The sequence below is a fragment of the Canis aureus genome, chromosome 33 (assembly GCF_053574225.1).
Source record: "Canis aureus isolate CA01 chromosome 33, VMU_Caureus_v.1.0, whole genome shotgun sequence".
Taxonomy (NCBI): domain Eukaryota; kingdom Metazoa; phylum Chordata; class Mammalia; order Carnivora; family Canidae; genus Canis; species Canis aureus.
Window position 1 is genome coordinate 29,291,216 of NC_135643.1, and position 18,334 is coordinate 29,309,549.

At 38.7% G+C, this 18,334-nt stretch overlaps 1 long non-coding RNA gene across 16 annotated transcripts in view; it reads right to left on the bottom strand.

Moving 5' to 3' along the window:
* Positions 1–18,334, bottom strand: part of LOC144303847 (uncharacterized) — an 82,506-nt gene that overhangs the window by 39,363 nt on the left and 24,809 nt on the right. For all 16 annotated transcript variants that reach the window (XR_013370842.1, XR_013370841.1, XR_013370844.1 and 13 more), the window contains 2 exons: positions 7,694–7,745; positions 7,057–7,219 (listed from right to left, as the gene is read on the bottom strand). This is a non-coding gene — a long non-coding RNA (uncharacterized LOC144303847). The remainder of the gene's footprint in view (positions 1–7,056; positions 7,220–7,693; positions 7,746–18,334) is intronic.

Sequence of the window (18,334 nt, forward strand, 5' to 3'; positions counted from 1 at the left end):
CAGCCTAATCCTGGCTCTGACACTCATATTCTGGGTGATGATATTCAGGTCCTTTAAGCCTCTTGATCATTAACTCATTGGTCTCTAAATTTGGGAATCTAATGCTAGAGTGGCTCTATAAGGTGGACTGGTGTGAAAACTAATAAATACAAAGCATTCCCAAGTATTCTGACAAGGTTCAGTGCTAAGTATAGTGAAAACAGTGTGGCCAGAGGCCTTGGACCTGTGCCAGATGCAACTGGCCTTGGCCATTCTTTCCCATACTGTTCCCAGATGACAAAGGTTTGGCTGAAGACCCTGCCAGGACCTGCCACATCACTGTTCCCAGAGGGAGTTACAGAGTCCAGCCTGGTATGTACTGAGAAGGGCCCTGAGAAAGATGGGACCCATGAAGGCATTGCCAACACCATTCCAGAAAACAAATTCATGAACATTCTCAGCTCTAAGCATTGCTTTGTGTGTAATATTGCTTCTGACCAGCAGCTATTTATTTGTGATATAAAACCCTTAAAATAAAGTTCTTATTTTACCAAATTTTTGGTTTCAGGGAACCTAGCTGTGGGCAAAATTATAGTCTTATACCTACATAATGCCTAAACTGTTGGCCAATTGAAGCGTTTCCTTAGAAAATCAATCCAACCAAGCCGTTTGATGTTGTTTAGCCACACCAATTGATTGGAGTTTTCACTTCCTAGCCAGTCGCTTTGGCATTGCTTAGATGAAGCCCAAATTAATTTTGTTCTTGGTCACTGTTCATAAAATCTGAAATCTGAAAGTTCAGCCCTAACCACCTCACAAAATGGGCAGTCTTGTTCTTGACCTCATTAACAAAAGGCTCTCCTTCCAACTCGCACCAACCTGGGGGAGGAAATAAACCAGACAGCCCGAATGACGACAGAGAGGGATGAAATAACCCGTCCTCAGGACAATGCCTTTTCCTGTTTCTGGAGGCTCCTCCTATTCCCACACTGGTTTCTGTATCCGTTACTCTACCAGGATCCTCTTTCACATCAAAGTGTCCCTCCTTGGGCTTCACAAGTAGGGGCATAACCTTACCTTCTACAGGAAGGAATTTTCTTCCCAAAGGAAAGGGAAAAACCATGTGTTTGGTTGCTATAAAATTACACGCTACTCTCCTTGTTTTGCATTTAATAATCCTGCACACAAAAAGTATAGGCAGGCCTCGAGATACTATGGGCCAAACGTTCAACTCCTAGATTCCTATAGGTCAAGTCGAAAGCATTAAAAAAAATAAAAAATAAAACTCCAGCCATTCCGTCTTCATTAATAATATTAAATGCCTGAGTCGGGAAAATTTTTTGTAGAGGATATGATTCTTTTCTGCTTCTAAAGCACATGAAAGGGCATAAGCTGGACAGATTTTAAGGAAGAGAGGTTGAAGAATACCATGCATTCCATCTCAGACCAGGCTACTGGGACCCTTCTTGGGAGGTCCGCATTTAAATCCAGTTTTCAACTACTACATGTAATTGGTGATGGTAGAGCACTAAAGCTGCTCCAGAGCTGTCATTTGTGTCATTATCAAAAGCACTTATTTATACCTAACATATCTTATGTGTGGCAGATGCTTGAATAGGCATGTCTCTCTCTTTCTGGGGCCTCTGGTCTAAAATGGTGCTCATATTCTTGGGGACACAGGGTAAATATCAGAACCTTAAGCAGGAGAAAGCTACATTCAATTTCTTTCTCCTAATGCACAGTTTGGGGACAGGGAATAGGCAAAATGAAGCTCGACAAATCTTTAACTGTTGGGATATGTAGAAAATATAGTTCTTTGTCTTTGCAGTAGGATCCTTCTAAAGAATATCACATGGGGGAAAATATCAGAAAGGGAGACAGAACATAAGAGACTCTTAACTCTGGGAAACGAAACTCTGGATGGTGGAAGGGGAGGTGGGGGGGTGACTGGGTGACGGGCACTGAGGGGGGCACTTGATGGGGGCAACATATAGAATTAACTGGGTGTTATTCTATATGTTGGCAAATTGAACACCAATAAAAAATAAATTTATAAAAAAATATCACATGGGGGGGTAAGAATTGATCAAAAGATAGCATAGGTTTCAAAAAGTGAAGAGATACTCTTCTAAAAGTATTCGTTAATTCATTCACTTGCTCATTCAGAATTTATCAACTGTTCCCCAGATGCCCAGACATGTAGCTGGCGCTATGACAGGTATAAAACAAAGAGACTAATCCATACCTTGAAAACCTCGTACACACTCAGGAGTCCATAATGGCACTGTGTTAGCATACGGAAAGAAGTGAATTATCCCAACCCAGATAAACACGACTGGTAATTTGGAGATAGAGTCAGAGTGACTCTGAATCACTTTGGGATAGACTAAGAGCTAGGCTTAAAGACAGATGAGCCCAATTCCTAATTGATCTTAAATACTTCAAGGCAATCCTCCTTTCTGTTATTCTCTCCTTTGCTCTTTATGAAGGGGAAGAAATCAAGCCCTGTGGCTTATGAATTTCCCCTCACAACTAGGAGCAGGTTTCTTCACCAAAGGTGAATACTGCAGGCTTTACTCCTAGGCCAGGGAAAAGAAACACTGAAAATGAATCAGCTCTTCCATGAGGACTATATTATCATATCATCATTAGAAGCAAAAAAAGGAAAAGAGAGAAAACATAGCACAAGGTTGAAGAGACCAGATTCCACTCCACGAAGGCCCCCATTGTCTCTGAGAAACTCGTGTCAACATGAGTAACAGTGACCTCTTCACCCCTACGCTGACAGAGAAAGGAGAGGAAATGAAAATCATTGGCAAAGCATCTGTCCAGCTCTACGTGCTTTAATGCCATTATCTTATTTAATCCTCACAAATAATTTACTAGGAAGGTGTTAACAACTCTCATTTCATAGATGAGGAAACTAAAGCTCAGGAAATTTAAGTAACTTGTCTGAAGTCATACTGCCAGTAAGTACTAGAGCCAGGAGTTAAATTCAGGGCTGTCTGAGGCCAAAGCTTAGTAATTTTCCCCACACACCTCACTCCATGTATGCGCACACATACAAAACACTGCATGCATATATGTCAGCCCCTGGCTGGATGCAGGATAAATAAATGGTCCTTTAACAACTTCTACCTAACCAGCCTCTCCAAGCATACACGAGGATTTTTCAAATATCTTTTCATTTCTCTCACTCACCCAAATTTTAAACTGTTTTTATAATATTTTTATAATAGCAGCCATGGTTGATATTTGAAATGGACTATATAGGGATCCCTGGGTGGCGCAGCAGTTTAGTGCCTGCCTTTGGCCCAGGGCACGATCTTGGAGACCTGGGATCGAATCCTACGTCAGGCTCCCGGTGCATGGAGCCTGCTTCTCCCTCTGCCTGTGTCTCTGCCTCTCTCTCTCTCTCTCTCTGTGTGACTATCATAAATAAAAAAATAAAAAATTAAAAAAAAATGAAATGGACTATATACTGCTATCTGTAGTGCTTATGAGGAACAGTGCTAGGTTAGGTAGATCCTAACACTGTGATGAATAAAATGAGAAACTTCTATGCACATAAAATATGGCAAAATAAAATATTTAAAGATATGTTCATCTATTTTTATCATTCTGATGCAAAACTATACTATATTCTATTTATAAAGTTATTTCCTTACATGTTTTCTATTTTTTCCCCCATCCTGTCATTCTTTTTCCCCTGGTAATCTCTAATATATCTAAGGAAGAGGAAGCAAGAAGTTGTACCACCTGTGTTTACTAATTATAGTGTTAGGCCTGGGTACTTTATTAGAATGCTGATTATCTCTCAAGCGACTAACCCTACCTTTTTTCCCTTAGAACTGGCAACAATTTAAATTCAAATATCTTCATGACGGGCAATTTTTTTTTATGTGGCATACCAGGGGAGTAAGTTGGTTTGGGTATGTTTGGTTTGGGGCTTTTTTTTTCCCCTCTCCATTTTTGGTAGAAGGTTGTGCCTCAGAAAACTATGTTCAGTTGGCCTATACCATTGGAAAACTTTCTTGAGTTGTTCTGCCCATATGCCACAAGCCTGAACCCAACAGATACCAGCTCCAAGAAAAAGCAGGGCATTCTATCTCTGTGACCGATTTCTTTTTTGGATTCCCTTTAAGTCTGTCAATAAGTTCCAGATGTGATGAGTTGGTTTTCCGAATGCAAGTTACCTGTCCGTTGGGAGCAGAAGGAGACCACTAGTTCGGGCCACCCACAACTGACAGATGGCAGTGACTTTGGTCACTGATGATATTGGCTGAATTAAACTCAGCTTAGAAGAGAAAGAAACCATAATACCCCTTAACAATTTCCTTTGCTCCACCCAGTCATTCTACTAAAGAAAAGATGATTTAAAAAGTCAAGACTCCAGCACCACATGTGCCACATTAACATCTGGACAAGGGCTTGAGGGGATCTCTCTGGAAACAGAAAAGAAAAGGAAAAAAGCCCTCTGGGTAATTGTTGCTCTCCAACTCTGCAGGGTAGTGTAGTTGGTTGAGTGGGGGTGGAGTGGTTTGTGAGAATAGCCAGCCAAGGTCTGGCCAGTTGGTTATACAAGTTGAAACAACTTTGCATTCATCTAAAAAAAAATTGGTAAATTTAAGATGCCTATTATATGCACAAAAATATTACCAAAAGATTATCATTGTAAAATAAAATTTTAATATACAGGACGTTTTTCATGAAAAAAAATGCTTGGAAAAAGTTTCTGTATATTTTGGATTTGTGTTCCTTCAAGAAAAACAATAAATCGAGGTATCCTAAAATATCATGTCCAATGTAGACCATGGCATATGTGAAGGCCAACTCAGAGCAGCCAAAGTGCAAGAGTATACTGAAAAATTGGCTTTCTTTCAATTCTTCAGTAGAAGGGGGAGGGGGCATTAGAACATATTTACAGGGCAGCCTGGGTGGCTCAGCGGTTTAGTGCTGCCTGAATTCAGCCCAGGGCCTGATCCTGGAGTCCCCGGATCAAGTCCCGGGATCGAGTCCCACACTGGGCTCCCTGCATGGAGCCTGCTTCTCCCTCTGCCTGTGTCTCTGCCTCTCTCTCTTTCTTTCTCTCTCTCTCTCTGTGTCTGTCATGAATAAATAATAAAATCTTAAAAAAAAAGATTTACATGCTTTGGTCCTTTTTCTCAGAATTCCCTGTTTTCTGTTCAGATAATAACTTTCATAATTAACACAGTGGAGTTAACTAGTTCCACAGGCTTTGGCATCTTAAGGACCCCAGGTTCAAATACAATAATGACCTTTGTTCAGCAAGTGACTTGACATCTCAAAGACCTCAGTTTCCTGACTTGTGGACTAGAGCCTATGTCACAGATTTGTGAGAGTTCAGTGAGGTCATGTATAACCAGCACTTCACACAGTGCCTCTTAGGTGGCCAAGTGCTCAGTAATTGTCATATATGAATATAATCATAATGACTCCTTCTTCTGTTCCTACTGCTTCTTCTCCAGCCCACTGGCCATAGTATTAATATTCTAATTCCTGACGTGGGGTTTATGGGCAGCACAGTGAATTGTTAAAAGCATGGACTCTGAAGTCGGGCGGCCTGGGCCCAATTCCTGTCTCCTCCATTTGCTGGCCCTTTGACCTAGGGCAAGTTACTTCACCCCTCTGCATGTCAGTCTCCTCACTTTTACTTTTTTTTTTTTTAAGATTTTATTTATTTACTCATAAGAGACACAGAGAGAAAGGCAGAGACATAGGCAGAGGGAGAAGCAGGTTTCCTATGGGGAGCCCAATGTGGGAATTGATCCCGGGACCCCAGGATAATGACCTGAGCTGAAGGCAGATGCTTTCATTGAGTGGCATCATTGAGCCACCCAGGCATCCCAGTCTCCTCACCTTTAAAACAAGGATGATAACAGTATCGAATTTCTCAGATCATTGTAAGGATTAAATAAGTTACCACATGTAAGTGACTGAAAACTATGCCCAGCTCTCAGTAACTACTGGCCGTCATTATTATTTTTATGCCTATTAATGCAATAGAATCATAATCTCCTTGAGTGACATTGCTGGACTGCAATGTTCATAAAATCTGCTTTTGTATTCATGGTGTCCCCTGGCGCAGAGCAGGGCCTCAATAAATATTGACTTCAACCATCTTTTATGTAGAATATGAAGTGGCTTTCTAAAAGCTCTCTCACTCTGTCGCATCTCCCTCGATATCCATCCTAACTGGCCCCCGGGCCTGTCCCAGGGGGACAGGGATGCCTATCCCATCCCTGAGATGCTTAACCCATCTCATCTCCCTTCACTCCCCTAAACATACTCTACCTCCAGCAAGCACTACTGATTTCCTCTACCAGCCATGAATTTCAGGGAGGTAGGTCTCAGCCCCAGCCATTGGGAGTGAATTATTCTTTCAGACCAGTCATGGTGTTCTCATTATTCTTGCATTGACTGATGGAGGTATGGACATAAATGGAATTTTGACCAATTAAATGCAAGAACAAGCCTTCAGAGAAGGGAAGTATCCGAAAAAGATTTTCCTTGATAACAGACTGTCTGTCTTGTCCCACTAGATACTGTGGCATTTGCATGTGAGGCCTGGAGTTGCTGCTGCCATTCTACATCCATAAAAGAAACTATGTCAAAATAATGATGTGCCAACCTGCTGAATTAATCAACCCTAGACCACCCTAGCTATAGGATTTGTGTTACGTGAAAGAACACATATATTTAATTTGCGCTTTTCTGTTCCTTGAAACCTTAAGTAGCCTAATGGATACTCAAGAAATCCACCCCCCTGCCCAATAAGTCAAGATATAATACCCCCTCTACAAGGGTACAGGTCATAAATACATATCTCATTAAATTTTCACAAACTAAATATAGCCGTGAAACCAATACAGACATAAAAATTCAACTTCATTGATAGGTCAATAAAGAAATAAATCTTTTTTAGCTAGCTAACAAATAGGCAGAGATGATGACTACTTGTTCTTTTGGCTTGTTGGATGTAGAAAAGTATATGCTCATGTACTTTTGGTGAGAGTGTAATTTGGCAACATGTATCAAAATTTTAAACATACTTACCTTTTGACTCAGCAATTTAACTTCAAGGAATTTATCCTAAGGAGATAATCACACACATGCACAAAGAAGCACATAAATCTTCATTGCTGGTATTCCACGGCAAATGTTTGCAAAAAATCCAGGTAGCCATCAATGCGGAATTGTTAAATACATTTTTATGTACCTTTTAAAAATGAGATCTTTATGAATTGACATGGAAAGCACCCCATGATTTACTGTTTAAGAAAATCAGCATGTTGTCAAATACACGGCATAGTATGAGCGCATTTATGGTATGTGAGGCTAACAGTGGGGGATGAAAGCATGGACAACATCTACTTTGTATACCATTGTTGAGTTTCACTTTGTGAATCAATAGGCACATGCTACTATTTTCATCAGAAGTCACCCTGACAGAGCTGAGAACAAATACTCTGCAGGGTGTTTGGGTGGACCACCCCAATGCAACAGCCCTCTCCTCCTCACTCCCGCCTGCCCGGGCTAATGTGGTGGTTCTCCATGGGTTGTTCTTGTACCACTGGCTAGATACAGACCTGGTCTAAATAAGACTTTGGGTTTTCATAGCAACCACAAAGAATTCACTGGAAAGATTACAACCAATTACATTAATGGCAACTTTTATATTCTTTTAACTTACTGTGAGAGGAATAATTTTAAAACGACTCCACGAATGATAGCTCTATGACATTCTGGAAAAAGAAAATGGAAATCAGTGGTTGGCGGGGACTAGGGTGGAGGGAGGGATGAATAGGTGGAGCACAGAGGATTTTTAGGGCAGAGAAAATATTTCATAGGCTATATATATATGATGCGCACATGTTGTTATACATCTATCCCCTATAAAATGTACAATGTCAAGAGTGAACCCTCATGTAAACTATAAACTTTGCGTGATCATGATGAGTCAATGTCAGTTCATCAACGGTAACAAATGTTCCATTTTAGTGGAGGATGTGTGGGGACAGGAGGTTTATGAAACCTCTATTTTTCACTCAACTTCACTGTGAACCTGAAACTGCTCTAAAAAAATTTAAATTTGTTTTTTATTCAATATATGTATATATTCCAAAGTTTCATTAACACCCTTACCACACATAGTTATGTTTTTTTTCTCACGATGAAAACTTTCAAGATCTACTGTCTCAGCGACTTTCAAATGTGTAATACAGTGTTAATAACTATAGTCCCTGTGCTGTACACTCCAACCCCAGGACTTACTTTATAACTAGAAGTTGTACCTTTTGATCACCTTCACCCACTTCGCTTGCTCCCCTACCCCCACCTGCAACTACCAATCTATTCTATTTATGAGTTCAATTTTTTTATTCCATATACAAGTGAGATCATGTTGTATTTTTCTTTTTCTGTCTGATTTATTTCACTTAGCATAATACCTTCAAAATCCATCCATATTATTACAAATGGCAGGATTTCCATCTTTTTTTTATGAATGATATTCCATGATACACATAATAATTATCCTTTTATATAACATATATTTATATATCACATTTTCTTTATCCATTTAGCAATGGAAGTTAGGTTGTTTCCATGTCTTGGCTATCATAAATAATGCTGCAATGAACATAAGGGTGCATATATCTTTTTCAGTTAGTGTTGTTATTTTCCTCAGAATAAACATCCGTATGTGGAATTGTTGGATCATATGGTAGTTCTATTTTTAATTTTTTGAGGAAATTCCATACTGTTTCCCATAGTAGTTGCACCAATTTATATTCCCAGCAATGGTATATGAGGGTTCTCTTTTTTCCATATCCTTGCCAACACTTGTTATTTCTTGTCTTTTTGATAAAAGTCATTCTAACAGGTGTGAGGTGATTAGCTCAATGTGGTTTTGATCTGCATTTCCCTGATAATTAATGACTTTGAGCACCTTTTCAGGTATCTTTGAAGGTATTTTTGGAAAAAATATCTATTCAGATACTCTACTAATTTTTTAATCAGATTGTTTTGTTTTTTTTGGTGGGGGCAGTTATTGAGTCATATGAGTTCTTTATATATTTTATATTTTAAACCTTTAAAGTCCAGTTTTTAAAAAATCCTATAAGCATAAAAATCTTCTTGGGAAATAAGGTCATTTGTTTCTCTTGTGAGAAAAAAATGACTGGTGTGAGCTAAAATGGGAAACGTTCAAACTAATCACTAATTATATCTTGTTTCTGAATGCCCACTGACTATAGCAACCTAAACAACACCTTATTATTCTAACACCTAGAACATTTAACTGCCTAAGGATGTTTCATACTTAGAGGTGAGTTTTCACCCAAAGCATTGCAGGCATAGATGAAATCAAATAGAGACAGTTTCAATCACTTGCAGTGCTTAAAATATTTATAATCCTTTCTATAGCCAAAGGCAGCCAGGCTAATTATTTACCAAGCAAGTGGAAAGGATGTCCCCAGGGATACAGCAGAACTGATACATCAATTGGGAGAAAGATTGGTAGTTAGTTGGAGTTCAGAGAGTCTCAAAAGCATCTTGGAGTGGCTCTATTTTAGCCTCACATAAGAACTGGACCATTGTGCTACAAATGACACATTTGCTACTGAAAAGATCAAACGGTGCTGGGAGGGCTTCTGTAGCTAGTCCTCACGTTGATTTTCTGAGCATCTCTAATGAGCCACAGCGATAGAAATCTATGCTCTCTGGGGCTACAGGGTCCCCAAATAGAAAGGCTCTGTAGATTCCAGGAGAGAGATTTAATGGAGGTGGGAGATTATTGGGTCTCCACAAAGGGCTTTAAATTTCCCAGCCGAAAAGCTTTCTATTGGTAACAACAGTGATTTTATGGGTTTTGTTAATTAGGAGACCAATTAAGGCTTGCTTTAAAATTTTTCAGGCAACGCATCTAGTAACACGTAGGCTTGAAATTGATGCTCCCTCTCATCTCACTCCTCCAAAAATAACAGTAATGGCTTAATCATATTCTTCCAGGGTTTTTTCTACATGTATACATATGCATATATTGGTATTGGCAGCTAGGTATTTAGATATCACATTACAATGTTGTCAGTCATTCCCAGCTCTTCTTGAAATGTTCCATTAATGACAGAAAGGTTTGGAGATTTGCTGCAAAGACCAACAGACTGGACTGAGCTTGCCCCCTGTTGAAATGTCTGATTAGCAGCTCATATCAGTTATGATAATGTTTCCTAAACATCGCCATCTGCATTTTCCAAGTTTGAAAACCCTAAGCTGTGATCATTTGGCAAGCCAGAAATCTTGAGCTTCTCCTTATGTTAATGCCTCTCCCTTACCATCTTCTTCCATCCACAACTCCATGCAGCCAATCTAATCTCCCCTGTTCATGTCTGTTTGCAACATCACTCCCGTGGTCCAAGTCATCAAAATCTCCCATCTGAACTGCTGCAGTAGCCTCTTTATGATCTTGTCCTCTTCTAATCCATTCTTCACAAAACCGCTAGAGTCATCTTTTTAAAGACATAAATCTAATCCTAACATCCACTTATCAGGAGTTTTCCATTGCATGTACAGCAAAATCCTTGTATACTGTTGCCATCAGTCTTTGGGTGTTTTTACTTTGGCTCTGTCCAGCCTCAGCCACTCTCCTTTCATTTCCCAGGCTCCAGCCACTCTGGAGTGGCCCCCAGCCCTGGCTTAGACACATGGATCCTGCTATTCTCTCTGCCTGCAGTCTTCTTCCTCAACCCTCCCTACTTTACCTAATAAACTCCTAGTCAGTCTTCAAATCTCAGTTCAAATCCCACTCTGTCGGGATAAATTTTTACCGTATGTGTGAGGTTTAGTAATATCTCTGTTGCCCACTAGACTGTCAGCTGCAGGCAAATAGGTCTGTTTTAGTACCTGGTTTCCCCAGACACTAACAAAGTACCTGCCACGTGGCAGGAACTAGAACGTTTGCGGAGTCAAATTACTTCCCTACTAAAGAATCTTAATTTGCTAATAATTAAAGGACCAGTACAGGTGAAGTTACTGGGCAGAGTCCCAACTGGGGAAACACAGACCATGCCCTCTGGTAAGAGCCCGAAAGTAGGAGTTTGCTCTCTACTTCCAAGCCCACTCACCCATCCAACCCCTGGCTCTGGCTGTACTCGCTCAGCTTGGCCATGCCTGGATGGGCAGAAATGACATTATGCAAATGGATAGCAGTTCAGATTCCTCCTTTTTCAAGATTAAAAGATGACCTTTCAAAGATTTTTAAAATTAATTATTCTTTTTAGTAGTGAATTCAGCTAGGGAAAGAAACCAAATCTATCAAATTACTTTTCCATCCTTTGGTGCCCTCTATTGATGGTAAACTCAATTGCAGTGAAATTACTCTTTTTTTTTTTTTTTTTTCCCTAGCGAGGAGAGCTGTGAAGAGGGTATCTGCAAGCCTTTCCACAAATACAGGTTCTGGGTGAATTTAAATAAAGTCTTTGGGTAAATCCAACTACTATTTCATCAAAATCAAAAGTAGTGTTTATGGATTGGGTTCATGCACTCGAACTTTCTGTCACATCCTTAGGCATGTTCATCTGGCTAGCGTTAGAACTCATAGCAAAATTGGGACAGAATTTCCAAGCATCAGATAGCAGTAAGAAGAATTATCTTTGCCTGTGCAGAAAATATACCCTACACAGGGCTGCCAGATTATCTTTTTGGTTTTCCTGCCTGGGGAAAAAACAGACCTATACTGGAAACATGGACAAAGCAATAAGAGACTTAATCTTAGGAAATAAACTGAGGGTACCTGGAGGGGAGGTAGGTGCAGGGTGGGGTAACTGGGTGATGGGAATTAAGGGGAACACGTGATGTAATGAGCACTGGGTGTTATGTGAGACTGAAGAATCACTGACCTCTACCTCTGAAACCAATAATGCATTATGTGTTAATTACTTGAATTCAAATTTAAAAATAAAATTTTAAAATGACATTTAATTTTTTAATTTATTTTAATTGTTAATTAAATAAAATTATGTAAACTTAATTTTAATCAATTTATTTTTTCCAAATAATTTAGTTTCAAGATAATGTTAGTTCTTTTCAAAATGTATGGCCCACGTCTCATAGACAAATGGATGAGTCAGTAAAAAACTATGTGCCTTTGTATGTGCCTTCAATTAGAAGCTCAATTATTGGTTAGAAACTTATTTTTCTAGAAGTATTTAAAGTTTAAGCAAAAGAAAATTTTCTGAAATGAACTAATTATATTTGCTTGGTTTTCACAAATTTTGGAAGGAGTTACATGTAGAACAGAACCCACTTTAAACTTTCCAGTGATTAGCCAAGAAAACTCCTCCAATTTTTTTCCTCTGAAGTGGTCAGTGAAGATAAATGAAAGAATGATGAATCTCCATACTGAATTTACAACTCAGCTTATATATCTGAAGTACATTTGGATGGATGCTGAGGCAGTGTCACAGCACTAAGACAACAGATACACAATGCAAGCCACATGTGTCACTTTAAATTTTCTAGTAGCCACGCTAAAAACAGTAAAAAGAAACAAATGAGTGCCATTTTAATATTATATTTTTAATTTAACCCAGTAGGTCCCAAATATTATTAGTTCAACATGGAATCAATCAGTATAAAATATTATTAACAAGATATTTCACACTTTTCATGTGACTTCAAAACCTTGTGTGTTTTCTACCAACAACACATCTCAATTCAGACACTAAATTTTCAGTGATTAATGTGAAATATGGTTCTATTAAAGCAATAAAGTTATCTTTAATAGAAAAATATTTTATCCTGCTTCAGCTCTTAAAGTAGAACTAAGTAAAATGTGAACTTCATTTTTTAAAAAAAGATTCTATTCATTTATTCATGAGAAACACAGAGAGGGACAGAGACAGAGAGAGAGAAACAGGCTCCTTGCAGGGAGCCTGATGCAGGACTCGATGTGGGACTCGATGTGGTACTCAATCCCTGGACCGGGATTACGCCCTGAGCCAAAGGCAGACGCTCAACCACTGAGTCACCCAGGTGCCCCAAAATGTGAACTTCAGTACCTCTCTTAGCACATTTCAAGTGCTCACTGTCCTTGAGAAGCTAGCAGGTAACTGTGATGGAAAATTTTAAATGTCACCTTGGCCTTGGCCCACCACTGGGTGCCCAGATTACACACTATTTCTGGGTGTCTGTCAGAGTGATTCTGGATGACATTAGCATTTGAATGATCACACTCAATAAAGTAGACTGCCTTCACCAATGCAGGTAGACATCAACCAATCTGTTGAGGGCCTGGATAGAACAAAAGGGAGAGGAAAGAGAAATTCATCTCTTTTTTCCTGCCTTACTTCTGGGCTGGGTGGGTCCTCATCTTTTGCTGGACTGGGATTTACACCATAGGTTCCCCTGGTTCTCAGGCCTTTGGATTTGAAGTGAATCACACCACCAGCTTTCCTCAGTCTCCAGCTTGCAGATGGTAGACTGTGAGACTTCCCAGGCTCCATAATGGTGTGAGTTAATGCCTCATAATAAATCTTGTTTCTGTTTCTCTGGAGAACCCTGGCTAACACACTACCGTACTAGACAGTACAGGTCTAACACATTCCCAGCCTACAACAGCTTCTGGTAAATACTAAGTCACCTCTATCCTAGTTCTGCCACCAAGTGATCTTGATCAAATAACTGACCTCTCTGGACTCATCTGCAAGTAAGTGTGGACGTACATGACCTTTGAAACCCCTTCTAACCTGTCATTTTATATTTCTAAATCTTCCCGAACATCCCTTGGATTCATCCAATTTCCAGAAAGGAAAACAGAAGCTCTATTTATTTTAACACTCAGTTCTGTGCTACAATCTTTTATGGAGCATCACCTGGTTTAAAGACCTGAAGACACACAGATAAATATGTTACTGGCTGTGCCCCCTAAACTCACAGTTGAATATCGTTCACTGTAACACATATATGACAAAGCTACATCCAAGCTATGAACAACTATTGTGGTAACACACTGAATAGTGCAATAGTTCTACAGAGTTCACAAAACGATTGTTTTAACTTAGTGAATTCATTGTTAATCAGTTTATCCATGTGTTTGGCATCACCCAAACAAAATAACTCATATATTGTTTTTTTTTCTCTTTTTGAATCTATGCTCTACGTTTCACTTGGGCAGCCTTAATACCTGAAGAGAATACAAATGGGGCTTAGTTCATAGGTCCTTTTCTGAAACCTGCTTTATTTGGTCTCTCAGGTCTAAGAGCCATGCGCTGATCTACTTACCATGGACTGTCCTGAGAACAGCATGTCCCCTTGCCAACATTTGCCAAACAGATATCAGCCTATGAATCGAAAGTCTCCATGAAGCAATTTCCAGCTGAGGCAAAGCATTCAGAGCCCCCACTGTCTTAATCGGCAGTGTCTTTTTCAACCCATCTAAATGCTGCCCATGGTCCACAAAATAATCCATTTCAACATCAGCTGCTGAGACCTATGATTCTCACCTCATCCACTTCAACTCTTTGCAGGCTGGAGCCCATGCTAGTTCCATTGCCTAATGGTGGCTACGAATGTGTCCCTCCAAATTCCTGCACTGAAGGACAAAGCAGTAGCTATAAATTTCACTAAGACCTGATGTTAAAGCTATTTAGTGTTTCTTAGGACTCTGAAGCATTTATTTCTGCCCCACATAGAAGCTGTTCTCCACAATGAAATGGGAAGACTTCTCAAAAGAAAGCATTTGATGATCTAGCTGGTAGAAACAGAAATGATTAAAACAGAGGCAAAGAATACACATGTTGCTATTACCTTAATGATTAAAACATGTAGCTCATTAATTTAAGCTGACAGTGGGCCCTTTTGTGGGTAGACAATTCATATGTAATGTCTTACTCCAGCTGAAGAGACTTCTCCCGTGCCAAGCCTGGCTCCCCATTTCTTTTATTACTGAGAAGCCATTGGTACAGTCCAAAATGATTAAAGCCATAGAGATTGAATTGCAGACAAAGAACTTCATACTGGATCAGGAATGAGAAAATAAAACTCCAACCAAGTATAGGACTCAAGGAACTTAACGATCAAAATATTCAATTTTCTTTAAGTTGGAAAATTCAACTTTCTAGTTTATAACATGTTAGAAAAAATAACTGACATGGTCTATTAATACATTAATACTTTTTCTGTGTAAGGAGTTCCTCCAGGGTCCCTAAAAGAGAACCCTTAAAATCATGTATGTATTGTGCACAAAATGTCAGAAGTATAAGGAAATTAATGAAACAGATTCCTGGATCCAGTTCTCCTTGTCCATAGCTATCCAAACCTGGAGAAACTTGTAAACTTGATCACTGGGATAATGATCAGCAAAACAGCACCTAAAATATTTAATCATAAAACAGAGCAGCAAAATTAATTTCTCACAAAAATTACAAAAATAAAATTCTCCAAATCATCTCCATATATGTAATCCACAAAAAAGAAAATTTCTTGGGACGCCTGGGTGGCTCAGTGGTTGAGCATCTGCCTTTGGCTCAGGGTGTGATTCCAGGGTCCTGGGATCGAGTCCCACATCAGGCTCCCTGAGGGGAGCCTGCTTTTCCCTCTGCCTGTGTCTCTGCCTCTCTCTCTCTGTGTGTCTCTCATGAATAGATAAATAAAATCTTTTTTAAAAATTTTAAAAAATAAAAAAGATTTCTTTTGCACAAAACAAACAAGAATAATTCAAACCTCCACTATCACTCAAAAAGCACAGAAATTATATTCTATTGCTAGTACTCTGCATCGAATTTTTAAAATCCATTTAAACCACTTCTCAATCACCAGACTTGGGTCTTGTTCTTTTTCTTCTTAAGCTGTAACTAATATATTAAAGCAAACTGTACCCTTACATGATGTTAAGATTACCCATAGAGGAAATTCCCACCCCCTCTGTTATACATCTTCTTTCACACTGCATCCATTCCCATAGGACCATCTTTACTGAGTTCATGATACAGATCAACTGAGGGAAGGGCACAATTCTTGGGATACTTTCAAGTGCTTCTTTAAATGCAAATGGCTCCTGTTGAGATAAATCTTATTTTAACCAAATGGTAAATTTCATTCTGATATTCTGCTGTTTGAAGGCCAGCTCTTTCAATGTAAGGACAATCATGACAAATGCCATATGAATCTTCCCCACTTGACTGTGGATGCGTTCTTCTTAAGTCAAAATAAGTTTATCTTGATTAATAAAATACACAAGAACTCTTAAATAGACTATGTCTGATGCAACCCACTCCACCTCTGTGTTGATTTGAGAGCTGTATTGCCTATGAAGACAAAGAGATTAATTATTAGTTCTTATTTGTATAGATGAGACCTATTTCTGGTTGATACTTCCTCTGGCTTGGTAAAGTTGGCAACATGATATTGATGCCTAAGAGTAATGTTCCCAGCAAAATCTTGGTAATTTTATTTTTTTAAAGATTTTATTTATTAGATAGAGAGAAAGAGCATGTGCACAGGCAAGTGGGGGGAGAAGCAGGATTCCCACTGAACAGGGAGCCTGACGTGGGGCTCGATCCCAGGACTCTGGGATCATGACCTGAATAGAAGGCAGAACCTTAACTGACTGAGCCACCCAGACAGCCCAAAATCTTGGTAATTTTAGATGACTTCTTTCATTTAAATTCCTGCTATTTAACAGGTTTCACAATGCATTTGTTATATGATGCCTCAATTTTAGAACTTTTAGTTTAGGACCAGCAGAAATAGTTCAGCTAATGAAATAATGATTTTTTCATGCTGTACTACATGGTAATTTAAAGCATTTCTATTAAACAAACTGTCTCATTAGAGCTCCTGATGATGCTTTGATATGGTCAGAAATCCCATGGATGCTACTGGAATGCACTCTAACTATCATATGAACAAGCTAAAGAAGATTACCATAAGCCAAACATTTTAGAGTATTCAAACGACCTACTTTAAACCCTTTGAAGCTATTTGGTGGAGTGGACCCAAGATAAATTACTCTTGTTTAACAAGTACCTTCCAATTTATGTTCCAAAAGGCATCTAAGTTCTACCACTGAGATTTATTTGAAAAATTCTATTTTTTCTCCTATCCTATCTGAAGATTACTTGTATGATCTTATCAATGTTACTTTGTAACATTCTTATTGTCCTATTACTACTTTGTTTCTCACAGGATAGGCTAATAATGAATATTATAATAAAGACTTGACTGTTTCATATCGTATTCCCTTTTTTTCCCAACAGATTCTAGACTCATTTGGGTATTTCTCTAGGAAACTAAAGATTAAGGATACAAGTAAACTAAGTTGGTAAAAGTATCACTGAGATACTCTTTTTAAAAAAAAAAATCTATGCCCAATGTGGGGCTCGAACTCAGGACCCTGAGATCATGTGCTACCAGCTGAGCCAGCCAGGCACCCCTCATTGGGAATATTAAGATAAATGTTGTTACTTTATTTTTTTATTTGAATTCAATTAGCCAACATATAGTACATCATTAGTTTCAAATGTAGTGTTCAATAATTCATCAGTTGCATATGACACCCAGTGATCATCACATCATGTGCCCTCCTTAATGCCCGTCACCCAATTACCCCACTCCCCATCCTCATCCCCTCTAGCAACTCTCAGTTTGTTTCCTATAGTGAAGAGTCATCAGAAAAGGAGAAAAACTATGAAAATTGTTGTTACTTTAATTTAAATATTCAAATGCCTTCTTATAAATAAGCTGAAGGTTTAAGAAGATAAGAAATTGTTACTTTCATTATGGTTAAAAATAGATGAAAAAATAAATTTTTAATGTTCTTAACATAAGCAAGAAGTGAAATTTGTAAACTTTTTATGTCACCAAAACAACTAGCTTCTTGAATTTAAATACCTGTTGATTTGATTTAAATATCAGATTCATTATTGTAGATGGCAATCTGCCCAAGGAGGTAAAAAATGGTTTTCATGAACACATACCTGTGTTGCCACAAAATCTCTAGAGCCTGGACATCAACTAACCAAAAGTAATATAATCTCACCATTGCTCTTATAACAAGAGAGGTCATCATCTGGTCTTTAAATCGAATACTAAATGTTAAGTCTGTGTAATAATCCCTAAAGCACTATTCTAACTAATAGGTATTAAGAAAATGGTAGTCATCCACATAACATATTTAACCATCTTTGTCTCAGGTGCCTCTTCAAGGCACATGAAATCAGTTTTTCCCATGTAATTCTCTGAATCTCTGAGTTCTGAAAATACTTCTCTTTTCCACTCACCTGGCTGCCCAAAGTGGCAGATACAATAACGTTAACTTCACATTAATCCTGAAAGC